Source organism: Mastigoproctus giganteus, chromosome 3 (assembly GCF_048544385.1).
Source record: "Mastigoproctus giganteus isolate SK-2022 chromosome 3, ASM4854438v1, whole genome shotgun sequence".
Lineage (NCBI taxonomy): Eukaryota > Metazoa > Arthropoda > Arachnida > Uropygi > Thelyphonidae > Mastigoproctus > Mastigoproctus giganteus.
The window spans coordinates 118,311,634-118,327,650 of NC_143577.1; the positions used below are offsets into that span (position 1 = coordinate 118,311,634).

General features: G+C 38.3%; 1 protein-coding gene across 2 annotated transcripts in view; it reads right to left on the minus strand.

Moving 5' to 3' along the window:
- The window catches only part of LOC150088245 (suppressor of lurcher protein 1-like), a 1,375,230-nt gene that overhangs the window by 901,610 nt on the left and 457,603 nt on the right, over positions 1–16,017 (minus strand). Inside the window, exon 2 of one of the 2 annotated variants that reach the window (XM_090370656.1) lies at positions 8,558–8,691. The gene's annotated coding sequence lies outside the window, so the exon portion shown is untranslated. Of the gene's footprint in view, positions 1–8,552; positions 8,692–16,017 lie in introns of both variants that reach the window. The other variant, XM_090370655.1, reaches the window with a different exon arrangement.

The following is a 16,017-nucleotide window of genomic DNA, read 5'->3' on the forward strand; positions in this document are numbered from 1 at the left end:
TGTGATTAGTAGGGGGATGCCATGATAGCTGGCTGGGACCGACCGCCAAGTACAATAAATAAAGTACTTGTGCATTTGTAGTTGTGGTCCATCTCTTCGCGGCGTAGATGCGCACTGGGTAACCTTTCCACATGATCGCCTTCCTGGTGGAAAAGTGGCCAGAAACAACTAAACAACACACACTTTGCACAAACATAATATTACACACATTCCTGGATTATTATAGAGTTGCGTATTCAGCACAATGTATGAAGGCGGAGTTTAACTGATGTTCAGGTGTCACCGTACATAAGATACTATACATGTTTATGTATCACTTTCTCTCCTAAACCTCAAGTAGACCTCAATTCCGCATACTCTCTCTGTAGCCTTCTATTAAACCGCATGTTCTTATCGCTGCTCATTCAGTGAGATTTTTAGAGGCGTTAATGGACGAAAATGTAACCTACAAAGAACAAATACAGCAACTGAGCTCAAAAGCGCTGCGGGATTTCTGGGGAATGAAATTTGACTTTTGTGGATCTAACAATAAAGAGACAAATTAGGCGATTACTCCTCTATTATTTGTGGTACAGAATTCTGGATCTTAGAGTAGCATGCGATTGTTATTATTATAATTTTATTTCTGCATCACTGGGCACCCCTGGAACAGCATGGTTCGTGTATAAGGGTGTACAATATGCAAATTCGAGTTGAATGCCATCCCCAAATCACAGCTCTTTATCAATTTACACTTCAGTCCACTCCAGAACTTAGCATATGGGCGGAATATCACAGTGAGATTAGATCTCTGCTTCGCAGTTCATGACTTTATCAGCATCTGTGAGATCGAGGGCTGGAAGATTCCAAGCAGAGCCCTCAGAAGTCCTCCAGTTCTCTCCTCAAACATGCAGAATCTCTAAAATTTCTGGAGGAACTTTCCCAAGTATCAACACTGACTTCATCCGATACTGATTTTGATTTGTGGTCTAAGAACTCTGCTTACAGTGACGATAAGCGCAAAATGATTGTAAATGTCTCTGCAATGAATACTGGCTAATGTTAGCGAGAGATTTTTGTACTGTTCTAGAGATGGAGTAATTCGCACTGTATTATCATTAATCTAGTACTGTCAGAAGAAGAAGAATCTTTATCTCAACGCTTAGAATGATAATTTACATAATATTAGTTGCAACGGCCCGTCATGGCACAGTGGGCCAGGGGTTAACATTGTACTACAGAGACATTGCCTCAGGAACCAAAATACATAAATAAATAATAGAAATGATAAATAAGTGCAAAAAAATACAGGAAAATGGAGAAATGACTTTAGTATACTACATAAATAGAATATTAATAAATAAATAAATAAATAAATATTCATAAGTGAGTGTACAATCATTTGCTTCAAAATACATACAACAAGGATGTACATTGAAGCGCATAAATATGTACACAGTCTATGGGTTAAATATATACATTGCTCAAGAATCAAATTATAATAGTAGTAGCCTTGGCTACCCCGCTGAGTATTCCTTTCCTATATTATCTATCACGACAGAACTTACTGAAGTCAACATCTAGGTCCTGGACTCGAGATAGCATCTGCTGAGGAAGAAACCGGTACGACAGATGAAGGCATCTTTGCAGAGGACATAACTGGAAGATTGCTCGTAGACGTACCGGTGGGATCCTCCATGCACAGTTTTCCCAGAAGGAGGGGGAGGAGATGAGATCGGTCATGAGTTTGACTGTTGTGACGAGCCTTCTTTCATTAATTGAGCGACTTGAGCCTTTGGATGTTAAGTGCATTGGCCATATCAGTGGTCCGGAGCTGTGGAGGCAGACTAAGTTTGTGGCACGCCCATTTGAGAAGCCAGTACTCCGATGAGAAAACTGATTTGATGGTAGAAGGAGATGCAGATGCCCAAATCTCTGCAGCATAGAGAAGTGGCAGATACACTATTGTTGTGATGTATCTCACCATGGTGGATTTCTCTGTTACATGATGCAGAGGTTGCTTCCATATCCATCTCAGTCTGGCGGCTTTTGTAAGGAGTAGGTCTACATGCTGACCGAAAAGAAGCTTCGGATCGAAACTTATTCTTAGGTCAATGTAATGTTGGACAAGAGGGATGGGGGCTCCATTGAGGGTTGGATAGATTTTTTTGGCTGTTTCTTTAACGAGAAGATCAGGATTTCTGACTTATGGATTGATACGCAGACCAAATTGTTTGAGTTAGATACATATTGAGGAGAGAGTGGAGGTTAGCTCTTCTGAGACTTGGTGAGGGTTTTGGCTTGCTTTTATTGGAGTGAGTACCTTTAGATCGTCAGCATAAACCAGGATATTTAACTTTTGGATTACCAGCGGAGCAATAAAGGCGGTGAAGAGGAGGCCAGATAGAACTGCCCCTTGACTCCAACTGAGATTACTTTGCGGCATCGTGAGTTATCTACCCTGAGGATTGTCAACTTATTCCAATCACAAGATCTTATTTCCCCAGCACAATACGGTTTCACGCCTGGCCGCTCCTGCGAAGATGCCCTCTTCGACCTGGTTCTTCATCTAGAAACATCTAAGTCAAAGTATGAGCTTGCTGTTTGTGTTGACTTTGAGGGTGCATTTGACAAAGTTTGGTGGGAGAGTGCACTGGAGCGTCTCCGGTTAGCCAACTGCTCCTCACAACTCTACTGGCTAACTAGAAACTACTTTTCTGAAAGGTCAGTTATGGTGAAAACAAAACATCAGCACGTCACCAGACCAGTCTTTAGGGGCTGCCCCCAAGGATCTGTCCTAGGCCCCCTGATCTGGAATGTAGTTTTACAAGATTGGCTAAGCAGATCATTTGAACGCACCAAGGTCATTGCATTTGCTGATGACCTTACCATTGTTGTCTCCGGACACTCAAGACTTGCTCTGGAAGATACTGCTAACCTAGTACTAACTAACCTTACCAACTGGGCTAAGATTAACAAACTGCACATCAATCCTCACAAGACAAATATGATGATTTTTAAAACTAAACTGGATCTTCGGCGGCCCCCTCAGGTCAAGATAGATGGAATACGGCTCCCCCTGGTGACACAGACCAGGGTCCTTGGGGTCGTTATTGATCACCGGCTATCCTTCTTACCACACTTGCAACATTTATATGCCAAAATCAGAAAATTCTCTGCCTCAATTATCAGAATCTCCCGAAGCGACTGGGGTCTCTCTAAGCGTACCTTACAGTTATACTATAAAGCTGTTTTCTTACCTATCGCCACGTATGCTGCAGGAGCATGGTTTCACAGAGCGACCAATTGCAAAATCAAACAGAAGCTTAACTCAATCCAGAGAAGCATTATTCTTGCTACCCATCGTGCTTGTAGAACTGTGTCAACTGCAGCATTGCAAGTAATATCTGGAAACATCCCCCTGGATCTATTCCTTATCTATAGAGGACTTGCCTACCGTCTGAAGAAAAGAATCCCAACTGAAATACTGGATATTGAACTCAACCTGGACAGTGATACCAAACAGGAAAGAGCTCGTTGCTATAACGAGCTAATCAATTACTGGCAGACAAGATGGGACACGACCACAAAAGGCATTGTTACGAAAAAATTTATACCGGATGTCACATTCGCAACCAGCAAAGCGGTCAACAAGTGGTTCTCAATCAGCATGGAAACATCCTTTCTGGTCACTGGACATGGATCTCTCAACCAGAAACTCCACCAACTAGGTCTGCTAAATACTGACCTCTGTTTCTGTGGGTCTGTCGAGAGTTGGGAACATCTACTATTTGAATGCACTATCTACGAGGACCATAGACAACAACTGCAGGCAGCAATTTTGGGATTTTCTCCTGACCTAGTAGAACTCCTTGTCCATTCCAAAAGGAACTTAGGTGCACTACAGCACTTTGCGGCAGACGTATTCAAGCGTAGGAGGAGGATCATCCTAGAAGCTTCTGCAATTCAATAACTAGTTATTTATTTTTATTATTATTTTTTTACTCTCTCTCTCTTCTTCTCATAATCAGCTAGCACTAGTAGCCCTAGCACTCTCCTGATAGCCTTTTCCTATCCACCCCGTGTGGGATAATTTGGAAAAAAAAAAAAAAAACCCTCTTTCTTTTCTTTCTTATTTATTTGTTATTTTTTTCCCCTTTAACATCATTCTGCTTGCTGACATCCTGGCTCTATTCCTTTCCTTGACCAGGTTGTGGGATTAAATCTTTTTTTTTTTTTTTTTTTTCTTTCGCGTTCTGACCTGGGCTGGGGCTCCCCAGACCAGGAAAGCTCCTCTCTCACACTAATTTTTTTTTTTTTTTTTTTTTATTATTATTATTTATTTATTTATTTATTTGTTTGCGTTGTTGTTCTAGCTATCCATCCTGGACTGGGACTTTCCTGGGCCGGAACAGTCCTTCTCCTCTTTACTCCTTCCCTCTCTTCATCTTATACAAGTTTTTCTTTCTTCCCTGGGAACTCTTCCCCAGGGAGGAGGGCGTGCAGATAGTAGGGGAGGCCTTGCCCTTCTTCTGCTAGGGACGAGTACCTGGAGGAATCGTCCAGGTGCTCACTCCTTCCAGGTAGCCAATAGGCCAAAACACAACATCACGCTACAGAACACACACACATAAGCTCACAAACACAGTTTTTCTTTCCTATCACTTTCTCCCGTGCGGGATGAAAAGCTTTTTTTTTTTTTTTTTTTCTTTTTCCCTCTCTCCCCTTCCTTTTCATCTATCTTCATGCAATCTGGGATATTCCTGTGTGGATTCGGTTTGGAAAAAAAAAAAAAAAAAAAAAAATATTTATTTTTATAAGACACACACCGGCCTTACCCTTACAGAGTGTATAAAAACTGAACAGAGCAACGAGGCGGAGATGAACTTCTGTTCTAGGAGCCGCCCATACAAAAACACAAAAATAAAAAAATAAAAAAAATACAGATAATTTGACTATTCGATTATTCAGCAGAGATGTGAGAAAAGGTAACTGTCGCCTCCTATCTGATAGTGCTTTTCTAGTAGTTTTAGGAGAGATGGGATGTGCACGGCATCAAATGCAGATTCAATGTCTACGTAGGTGGCTGCCAGCTCGTCTCTGTTCTCAAAGGCTGTGTCGATTCTGTTAGTTGTTGCTAGAAGGTTGGTCACAGTTGGTCTGTGTGGGAGTGCATAGTGGATTTGTGGAGGATTGTCTGGCAGGATTTGCTTAGTGAGGATCGGGAGGAGTATTTTTTATAGCAGTTTCAATAGACAGGATGAATTTGAGATCGGTCTGTAGTGTTTCAAAAGTGATGGAACTCTAATTTTTGGCCTTGGTTTGACGAGGTATTCCTTCCATTGCTGTGGGAAACAGTGCTTTGTGAGCACTGAGTTAAAGATATGTAACAGAGGTTGCAGGATGTAAGGACTCAGGCTCTTAAGCATAAATCGCGGAATCCCATCATGTCCAATAGTAGAAGTGCTGGCAGTGAGTTGATCGCATTAATTCTTGTCTTGATATTATTATGGTTGTCAATGGGTCAAAACTGGTGTCAGATGTTGGTAGTAAGGGCTAGTCTTCTGGGTTGACAGTGATGGTAAACCTAGTGATGTAGTCAAGCCAGCTTTGGGGATCAAGTTGAGGGGGGGGTGAACCTGAAGGGGTATCCTTATATGGAACTTTCCCTATACGTATGGGCCTGTCAAGGTACGATTTGATTGCTGTGGATTTCTGGCGGTTAAACTCAGATCGAGCTCTAGAGTAGGCAATTCTGTCCGTAACGTTGTGAGACTGCTTCCATAATTTATGTAAATGTTGCTTAAGGTCGAGGCGCCTCTGTAGCCAGGTGGGCAGGAGTAGCACACGCTTCTTGATCAGACCGGGGTTCGAGCCCGTGACCACCAAATATGGAGGATGCGGAAAGGTCAGGAATGACCACCGCATATTCCCGGAGCAATATGGCCTTAGTTGCTAATGCTCCTAAAAAACTAAATAATAACAATAACAATAACTTAAGGTGGAATTGCTTCTTCAAGTCGTGGGACCAGCATGCTTTAGAGTAAGGGGAGATTGTGATATTTCTTGTGGCCGCACAGCTTGTTGCAGATATAGCCCAATTGGTAAGGAGGGTGACGGCTAACTGGACATCGCATGACTCGAGGATCGACCAAGGGTTTAACCATGCTGCCTCGATGCATCTGGGTATGTTCAGGAATGTAGGGGTGACATGGTTTTGTTCTGCCGATTTGGAAGATGGCGATTAGTTGGTATTTGAAATAGCATTAAAAGTTCGTCATGGTCAGAGTTGAGCACCGTCTCTAGGGTTTTATCGATTATGCATGGTATGGAGGTTAGTATTAGATCAAGTTGGTTAGGCCCACGAGTTGGGAGTTCGCTGACAAGGCAGAGAGAGATCTGCGGTAAGAAGGTGAGAGGAACACTTGCTTCAGGTTATTAAGTTGAGGGGATAGACTGAAGTCACCACATACGATGCTTACAGTGTCCGGTTGCAGCTGGTGCAGGATCCAATTTGCTACTTCAAGGATAAGGTCTTTATGATGTTAATTATGTTTGTTGATAATAGGAGGTTATATGTGTATGCATCTATTTCTGTAACAGGAATCGTGTCCTGTGTATTTTTTGTGAATGAAGAATTTTGTTAGCAACTCTGTTTATTCAACCTGTGGGCGCATGCAACGTAACTAACTAATACTGTGAAATTTCATTCGCTCAAAGATTCTGTGTGGATGTTTACTTTTTTATATCTAATTTTTTTGTGGGATTGCGTTTTTCCCTGAGTCCTGTTTAATACACGGTTATTAGAATAAGCTGGATTGTAAAATTGGACAGAAATATACAAAATCCATCTTATAACTCTTAATGCAATTCTAAACAGAAAAAGACAAATTCGCGTATAGCAACGTATACCACGGCAAACTATGGCCTTACGAAAATTAATTTACAGCTGACTCTGTTTTCTCACATCGATATCAATGCGGTGCAGCTAGTAAAAGATTATATTTAATTTACAATCAGGTAAAATTATTTTCTAGAGAACTGCGAGAAGAGAGATAATTGACGAAGGATAACGGGAGTAGTTTAGTTTCTCAAATGGAGAGGGGTAAAGAACAGGGCGCAGGTTACAATTGGCCAGAAGAGCTAGTCATACTGTATGGCCTTATTGATTTGGAAAGAAAATGTACAGAGCGAAATAAATTAAATGCAGATATAATATGAAATGATTTATTTGCACTTGAAAAATAAAAGAAGAAACTTCTCTTTAACCATCGATTGCTTACATTCGGCAAGAAAAAACGAGGGTAAAAGTGTCAGGGAGTTCTTATAATGACTAGCTGTGTGTAATAATTCTGAGAAGGTGTGTGCTCTAATGAATGGCTGTCATCTGCAAGGGTTACAACCATTTCATCAGTCCGTCATTAAAAGAACATTATCATGTTGCAGTTGGAAAACAACTGACAAAGAAAGGAATGAAAGAAAAAAAACACAAAACCTGCCCCTGCAATGCACAGAAGTAAATATATCACACTATCAATGACAGAAACTTATCTTGAATTATTTGCATGAGAGGAGAGTTTATGGGAATTCAATAGCAATTGCTAACAATTCTGAGAACGGCTGCAGTGGGAAGAGAAGAAAAATTTTCCGTTTGCTAAGATTAAGTCACGTACCACTTCTAAATGATAGAAGAAGTTACATTAACTTAGTACAGGGACTGGTAATACATCGACTTTCAAAGAATTTCTTGGCAATTTAGTTTTAGTTTTTTTCTTTTGGATTTAGCATGTCACATAAATCTTCGTTCTCACGAGCTATGATGCATCGGACCCCTTTTCTTCTTATCCTATTATCTTCCATTACACATGCATTTTTCCATCTGCTCTTGCTCCTTTATTATTCTTTCTATCGCTCTGTTTTTGTAACAGCAGTATTTTGTGAAGCTAATTCAGTTTTCTTTCCTTCGTATCTTCTTCATCCATTCATTTTAGTTCTTCCTTTTCAGTTCTCAGCAGGTAGCAAAGAAGTAAATGAAAACAACAAAAGGAATGTGCTGAAAAACTGTGTTCAAACTAAATCGTGTTCAGGAAGTTGAGATTTACGCCTCTTGCTAAGCACGATTAATTTTGAACATAATGATACTATGTTCAAAATGATAGAAATAACAATTACGTATAATGATAGCATTAATAATAACGCATAACGATCAGCGGTTCAAGTAGGAACATCAGGCACTTGTGTTACCCGATTTAAGCACTCAAAATTATTAAACTTAGATTGGAAAATTTGGAGATGTTTTGTTCGGAATGTTTGGAGGGAAGTACTCGGGTTGAAACAGTGCGAGTTAAACTTTCCTCAGAACAACAAAGGCCTTACACAGAATGAACCACTATTTCCTTCTACTGCGAAAAACACAGACATTCTTGACGTATTGTGGAAACAAAGCAACTTCATAATGACGCCAGAAGTTTCACTGCTATGCTCAATATATCATCCTTTCTGCTTCCTAGTTCAGAAGGGTCGAAAGATATAAATAACCCGCTTGGTTACGACACAGAAAATATGACATTTACCTGACCTTTTCGTCATAAATCTTCGTCATCTGATCCGTCGAGGTGGTCATTTAGCTGATGTCGGCGTTCCAGTGCTGTATCCACTGTCATCAGCGCTACTGTTCATAATGGATATCACACGGGAATATTGGAAATGATCCTGAAGGAAAAAGTGCAGAACATGTGTTGAATATTATCTTTTTGAATAAGAAAATATTTCAAATTTGAAAATATATTTCAGAGATAACTGAAAATTTAGTAATCAAATACCCTGGCTGTAATGTACATTGATGCTAGATTACGTATTCTAACATCGCATTTTCAGGTAGCCATAAAACGTTACTTAAAACTAATTATTGTGCAAATAGGGCAGAACCTCAATCTGAACATAGGAGTGAGCAAACTAGATTTTCTGCTTAGTACACCCAGTTTACAATTCTGAACCATTTATAATCAACATTCACTAATAATAAAAAAATAATAATAATTTATTACACTTATAAAACACCTCGTATCAATTTATTCATACTATGATAATTTAGTAATTATCTATCAAACACAGAGCAGCAACGTATAATACTTTCTTTAATTAATTAGTTATGTACGTTATCCTCTTTTCTTTTATTATAAATAAAAAATTACACATTTAGCCTTGCAAACTGCTGCACAGGAATTAGTAATCTGTATGATTACTACACACCTGGGTATGAGTAGGGAAGTAGTTCTACCTCATTTCGTAATCATCGCCCACCTTAACTTCCCCTCCCCCTCCCACATTGGGTGACTAATCCTAATGCGAAAGATGTGTATCTAACGGGCAAAAAATGAGTACTATCACGTGCTGATTTGCATGTTGTACGGGGGAACTCTATTCCCTCCGCCTAGAGGTGTAAAAAATTCCTTCCGCACAGAGGAATCGAACCCAGATCTGTGCAAACGAGTGGAAGGGGCGCGATGCATCGTGCGGACCAAGCTGCCAAGGAAGACATTATACGCAAGAAGCATTTATTATTGTAGTAAGATTTCGCTATTTTGTAGCAATAAAGTGTGTTAAATTAAGAAGAATTCTGACCTGCCTCAGGCGGTGACGAGAAGTCTACAAAGAACTTAGATTATCTGCAAAAAACTGTAGCAACAAATGAAGGTAAAAATAATAATACTCGAAGTTACCAAGAAAAATTCAAAAAAATATATACTGAATTATGCGTAAATATTGAATAAAAGACACAGAATTCTCCTGGCCCTATCTCCGTGATGACTATAACTAGTAATTTATTATAACCCATAATACAGTACGCACATTACTACCAACACTGCCATTTCTATGCATTACTAATATGTGGATACTCCTCCTACATACATTAATGAGGATACCCCTCTTATGATAGTTGGCCACGTCCTACCTTAGCACCACGTGTCAGACAACTGAAAACGATAAAGCAGTATAACTATAAATGCGAAATGCTGTGATCGACGAAGTTAACAGACTTCGAACACGTAATGATGATAGCATGCCATATAAGCAATCGGCCTATACATGATATTTCAACGGCACTGAAGATCCCTAAATTTGAGTAGTGATGGATCTTCAAATGGAAGCGGACTGTGCTAAAGCCATCACTAAACAACCCAAAAAACCTCTGCAACTGACGGAAGGCTACAGGCGAGCACTAAAAAAAGAATCGTCTGCTGGAAAAAAGGTCGACCTTTTTGTCGCGTCACAATACGTAGGACCTCATTGAAACGATTTGAAAGCATGAGAGCACCAGTACAGTGCATGACATTGGCTGCCACGAACGTCCACAAGCCACTAATCACTCGAAATAATTCCCGGACGCCTTCTAGATTGGTGTAAGGTCCCCCGTTCTTCGACTGTACTGCAGACCGTTGTAAAGCAGTGCCTTTGAGTAACGATTTACGGTACCTGGTCTTCTCGTCTGATGGTCGCGCCTGGGTGTAGTGGACGCCCGAGGAAAGCTACTTGCCAGACTGTATCATATCGACAATGAAGTTTGGCGGAGGCAGCGTGATTGTCTGGGGCTGTTTTTCATGGTTTGGTTTAGGACCACTGGCTGCAATCATTGGTCTACTTAGTACTAATGTACATTACTACTAAGCAAGTAAATGAAGTTTTCTTCCTTTGAACTTTAAAGCTATTGAAATCTACAGCACAGTAACCCTGATATACTGTGTATGGGTTGAGATATACTTTTGAGCACTCGAGGTATACTCGAGTGCTCTATTGTTAAAAGCATACGCTAGTGTTTATTGCATACTGTTAAACGTATAGCATACGATTAAATTATTTATATCTACAGAAGATTAAACAAAAGTACAAATTACAAACATGAAGTATTACTACATTAAATAGAGTAGTTCAGAAATTATAATTCTTTAATTAAAATTCCATCTGGAAGTCACCTTAGGTTATTTATCATTAAACCACGGATAACTATTTGAATTTGAAATGTAAACTGAAAAAAAAAAAAAAAAAAAAAAAAAAACACGATGCCCGATATGTAATAATATAATGATTCGTTAACTGTGAGCTCTCCTTAAAACATACGAGTTAATCTGAAATATAAATTTTGATTTCATTGTTTTATGTTTTAGTGTTTTATGCTCGTTTGGAAGAGCGCCGGCTCAAGTTCCAACGATTACTTCAGGAGAATTTTCTTGAAAATCACTTCACTCTTGATTGTAGTTAGACAGAGGTGTAAAATTTCCTTTCTTGGGATTTCGGGAATTTTATTCTATGATGTCGTCTTATGACTATCCTTCCACAATCATAATCCACACGATCTGTACCATACAAATTTCTATATGCAATCTTCGATGCAAGCACAGTTTGCTGGAGAACTACGCTAGAAATTTCGACAGCTTTCATATTAAAAGGAATTTCATATTAAAAGTGAATTAGAAGGCTCCAGTCCCATTCTAAAGGATAACGTATTTTAATTAAAACGGTTTTGAATGTGTATTTCAAAGATATCACGGGAACTTTGCTCTTTTATAATCTAGGAGCTACAATATGGCCGAAAATCATTTCAATTGAAATGATTGTTTCACTTCATCATGGAGCCATTAATTACAATCAGCTGGTAAACACCGTTATACACTAACACGGAAGCTCCATTATAGCTATCAAAGAATTATTGTATTCGTCATGGTACTCGCCGTGACGAATGGCACTGCAAGTACCATTGCTTGGGATTTTTAATTATCTGCATTATCAAGAAATTAAAGTGTACCGAATATCTCTCAGTATATTCTGTGAAAAATTGAGGGTTTGGAATAGTGCAATGCATTTTGATTGATTCGTTTGATTGAATGCATGGATTCAATGAAAATAGGACTAATTCTAAAAATCTGAGATCTCATACACTGTCTATTAATAACTATTACTGAGTTGCACGGCCTAATACATGAACCAATGATGCATAAATCAAGAAAATGCCTAATTCATCTCGATAGTTGTTTTCATCGACCTAAAACTGAATGCACATATATCAGATGTTTTTTTCTGCTTGTAGGAGGGTAAAATTTTAATACCGTACGATTGGTTAATGTTGCGCATGAAACGTGTTTGGATCGACATGATACCACCAATTACGATAATATCGTTGTAACCATTATGTTGCAACTCTTCTGCCATAACGCGGCTGTCTCAGCGTATTAACAAAAATTTTTCAAAAAAAAAAAAAAAAAAAAAAGAGAGTTCAAATGGGAAAAACAAGTATTAGCAAATATCGAACAGATTTCTTCATCATTCAGAAGGCCAGTGAAGGAATGATAACCACAGGATAAACCGTATCCCAATACATTCAGAGAATCATGGTTTGGTCTCAATATTTTATTTCCAAACAGTAACACTGCCAATAACTGTATAGGAATTATCAGTAGCTCTAGTTCCATAAGAAGCCGTTCTTTTGTCTGTTGAAATAGTTTAACGTTGCGCAGAACCGTTTACGGTGCATCATTTTTCTACAATGATCTTAGCAGCTATTTGTATCTCTACAATAAATTTAAAAATTGCATACTTTGCAGATCGTCGAAACATTCATTTTTAATTTATCTCTACAGGAGCTATTTTCTTTGATTGCCGAAATTTCGATCACAGAATGGAAGAATAATTATGTAACTGTCTAAAATTCCACTCAGATATTCATTTGGTTGTAAAATAATTGAGTCAGAATAGAGTCCAGTGCATTCGCGTCATGCATAAATGGAAATCACAGTGATCGTTTCAAGCTATCGTAAAATGTGTCCATCCCAAATGAAGATAATAAATAACGACATTTCCCTGTAGGAAGGATGTAGGACAAGTTTCTCTTCTCCACGAAAGGTTTATTAAAATATAACTGCCATTATTCGATTAATAGTTTCTTCTCTTCATTTCAGGGTACACGCATTAAGTAACACCGCAACGAGTCTTTGTGTACTCACACGGAGCGAAGAAGTTTTCCTCTAGTAGTATTGCATTATTGTAGTTTCCCAACAAGCAGTCTAGTTGTACAATCTCTTTGTAAAAAAAACCCTGAAGATCTCGCAAATGTTTACCTTGTTCTTAAGTAATGTGTGAGTATAGTGCAATAATCATTAGGCACGCAGAAATTTTCTGTCATATTTCAGAAAGAAACACTTAACTCAGAATACATATCATTAAGTTGAAGAATGTATTCAGAAATTTAATTTCTGATGGTTCTCTTTCCGATCATTAAATTACACTCCCTGTTACTTCATTAAATTTTCGATTCGAGATTCCTGCAGATGAATGTGCGCTACCTATACTGCTTTCATTCCATGGGAAAGTTAACCAGTGAAAAGTGAAACTCACGAGAAATTTCACTTCTGCAACTGAATATCCACATAACAGTGTTTCAGACAAACACTGTTCTAAATAATAAATATTTATCAAACGTTCAGTAAATATGAAATTTCATGATAGGATGACTCCATGTGCCAACCATAATTTATGTGGAGCTTCATATCGTAAAAAGACATGCTGGTTGAAAAACATAAATCACATAAAAATTGAAGTTAAAAATCGTCAAACAAGGAAACAGTTGAAACTTAAATAGGTTTTGAAAAATGATCGCGAAGGACTTTCGCCTGTTTTACAAAAGAGCAACTACGAGTCTCACTGGTACAGTTGTCTAAGGTAAGAGCTTCGTAAGAATTTAAAGGAAATGAAAGGCTCACTGTCGGAGCTATTGGAATCAGTTATCGCCACTCCCTTTCAGAATGGAGCGACAGGTACAGCGCGTTATCCGCATACTTTAAATAAAACAGAAAAACAACAATTTTTCTTCACAAATTGCCTATTCAGGAAATGTGTTGTTTCTGTCTCTCTCAAGTCAGACGGAACATAAATTTCCCACTCCATATGCTGTGTATGGCCTCACAATTTGCTTCTCTTAGCAGATCTGTGGGAATAATGGAGATGCCTATCACTCTATTGATCCTTAAATGGCCATATTGCATTCAAATGCCTTCCTATGGAACTGTGCCATTGGCTGTGGATACTGAGAACTTATCTAAGGAAGGTATTTGAATGGAAAGATAGAAAGTTTCTAATGTCAACATATTTCATCTCCTATAGCCAGTGTCTAACTTAGTCGATACTTCAGTTTCGCAAAATATGTGAATTTTTAGGGTTAGATGTGCAATGTTTCATATTCAACAACTGGAGCTGATTTTAGAATAAATTCTACATTTGCCTCGAAAAGTAGCTTCCAAGACAAAGAAGAATTTGTTTAAGAGTAATAAAGAATATTTATTTCACTTACAATGAAAATCAATGGGAGTGTGAAATTATACATACCATAAATAATACAATATCAGTTGCAGTATTTTGTTTTCTGCAACATCAATCTTGATACTTTCTTAACGAACAGCTTTTCTCGTATAATTGCCATTTTCTCGTTACGTTTCACTAACAAGATGCGCCATTATGAGAGCTGTTAAAAAGTATTAAGACATGCTTGCAGAAAGCAAAATACTGCGGCTTAACACGCAAAACACTTTATAACTTGAGTGCAATCCACAGTCAGCTTTCTTGTTTGCGGGATTAAAAACCATTCAACCATCATCTGAAATTACTTAACTTGAAAACTGTTTAAAAGTTCCTTTCATTCCATAGAAAGTTTAATTCAAATAGAGCCGACGATAATAATCAAATCTAAGCATTTTTTTACAAAGTAAGAGAAACGCGACAATGCTATCCACTTTGCAGGGTGCAAGATTTGAGGGAAGACTGTTCTCAGTAATGGTATGAACAATTAATTCCGATTAGGGCGGGGGCGGAGGGAGAGAGAGAGAGAGAGAGAGAGAGAGAGAGAGAGAGAGAGAGAGAGAGAGTTATTCTTAGGGAAGTAGCTAACAACTAAGCAGATATGACAATCAAATTAGCAATACAAGAAGAAGAATCGTAATGGCTATGATTGAGGAAAGACTTACATCCGGCCTTCTTCTATTTATTGTCAACGATGGATAATATAAGTTTGGAAAGTACATTCGCCATAAATATAACAGTAGCTCTTGCATCTAGCAACAGCATTATGGTTTATTTAATACCGATCCTTTGATAATATTCTCCTGACCTGCATACAGGAAGAATTCGGTTTTGAAGGCAATATTTATGCACACATTTGTCAGACACTTACGGAGATAACCTCGCTAGAGCAAACAAAAATTGACAACAGACTCAATGATGTCTCTCCGTTTAGAATTTGTATGGTAGCTTTAAAGGAAAGCATCTTAATACAAGGGTATGGAATGGATAGTTCTTCCAGTGTGCATGTGAATCAGATTATCAAAAAATCCTTAACATGACTGAAGAGAGCAGGAAAACGTGGGCTCTTAAAACTGGTTTCTTTGTTTAGTTAGCCAGCGTGCTTCAGTAGGTTTCTATTTGAATATTCCCAGGATGTGTTTATTTAATCTCTGTTTAAATTCATATGATAAGAAATGATATACGAAACAAATTTCTAGTCTACTGGAAGCAAGAATAAGGTGGAAAAACAGAATAGCTTTTTTAATGGAAGAAATGAAAGAATAATAAAATAATGTATCAGAACATTTTGTTTTAAAAAAATTCTACTTCGTTATGGCAAAAATGCTTTCAAACAGAAAAAAAAAAAAACCTGAGATGAAACGAATTGCTTATTGGGAACTACACTAGAACGGGTAATAAAATATACCGTTAGATTTATGTTAACTGCATTGATAAGCTTATTTTTAAGAGTAGGAAGTTCTTAAAACTTTTTGTCTTTGTGGGCTTAACCACCAGATGTTCCTGTCGTAGTAGAGATGATGAAGTTTGCGTTTCATGGCTTGCGAAAATGTGAGATAATTAAAGAATATAAAGACAGATTTGCGAAAAAAGAATCAAAGCGACAGGCGATAAGGGCAACCTCTTCACTGCTTTTCGCCACTCAAGGACAAAATCACTGCTGTCGTCTAGAACATTGTCAGAAAGAACAAC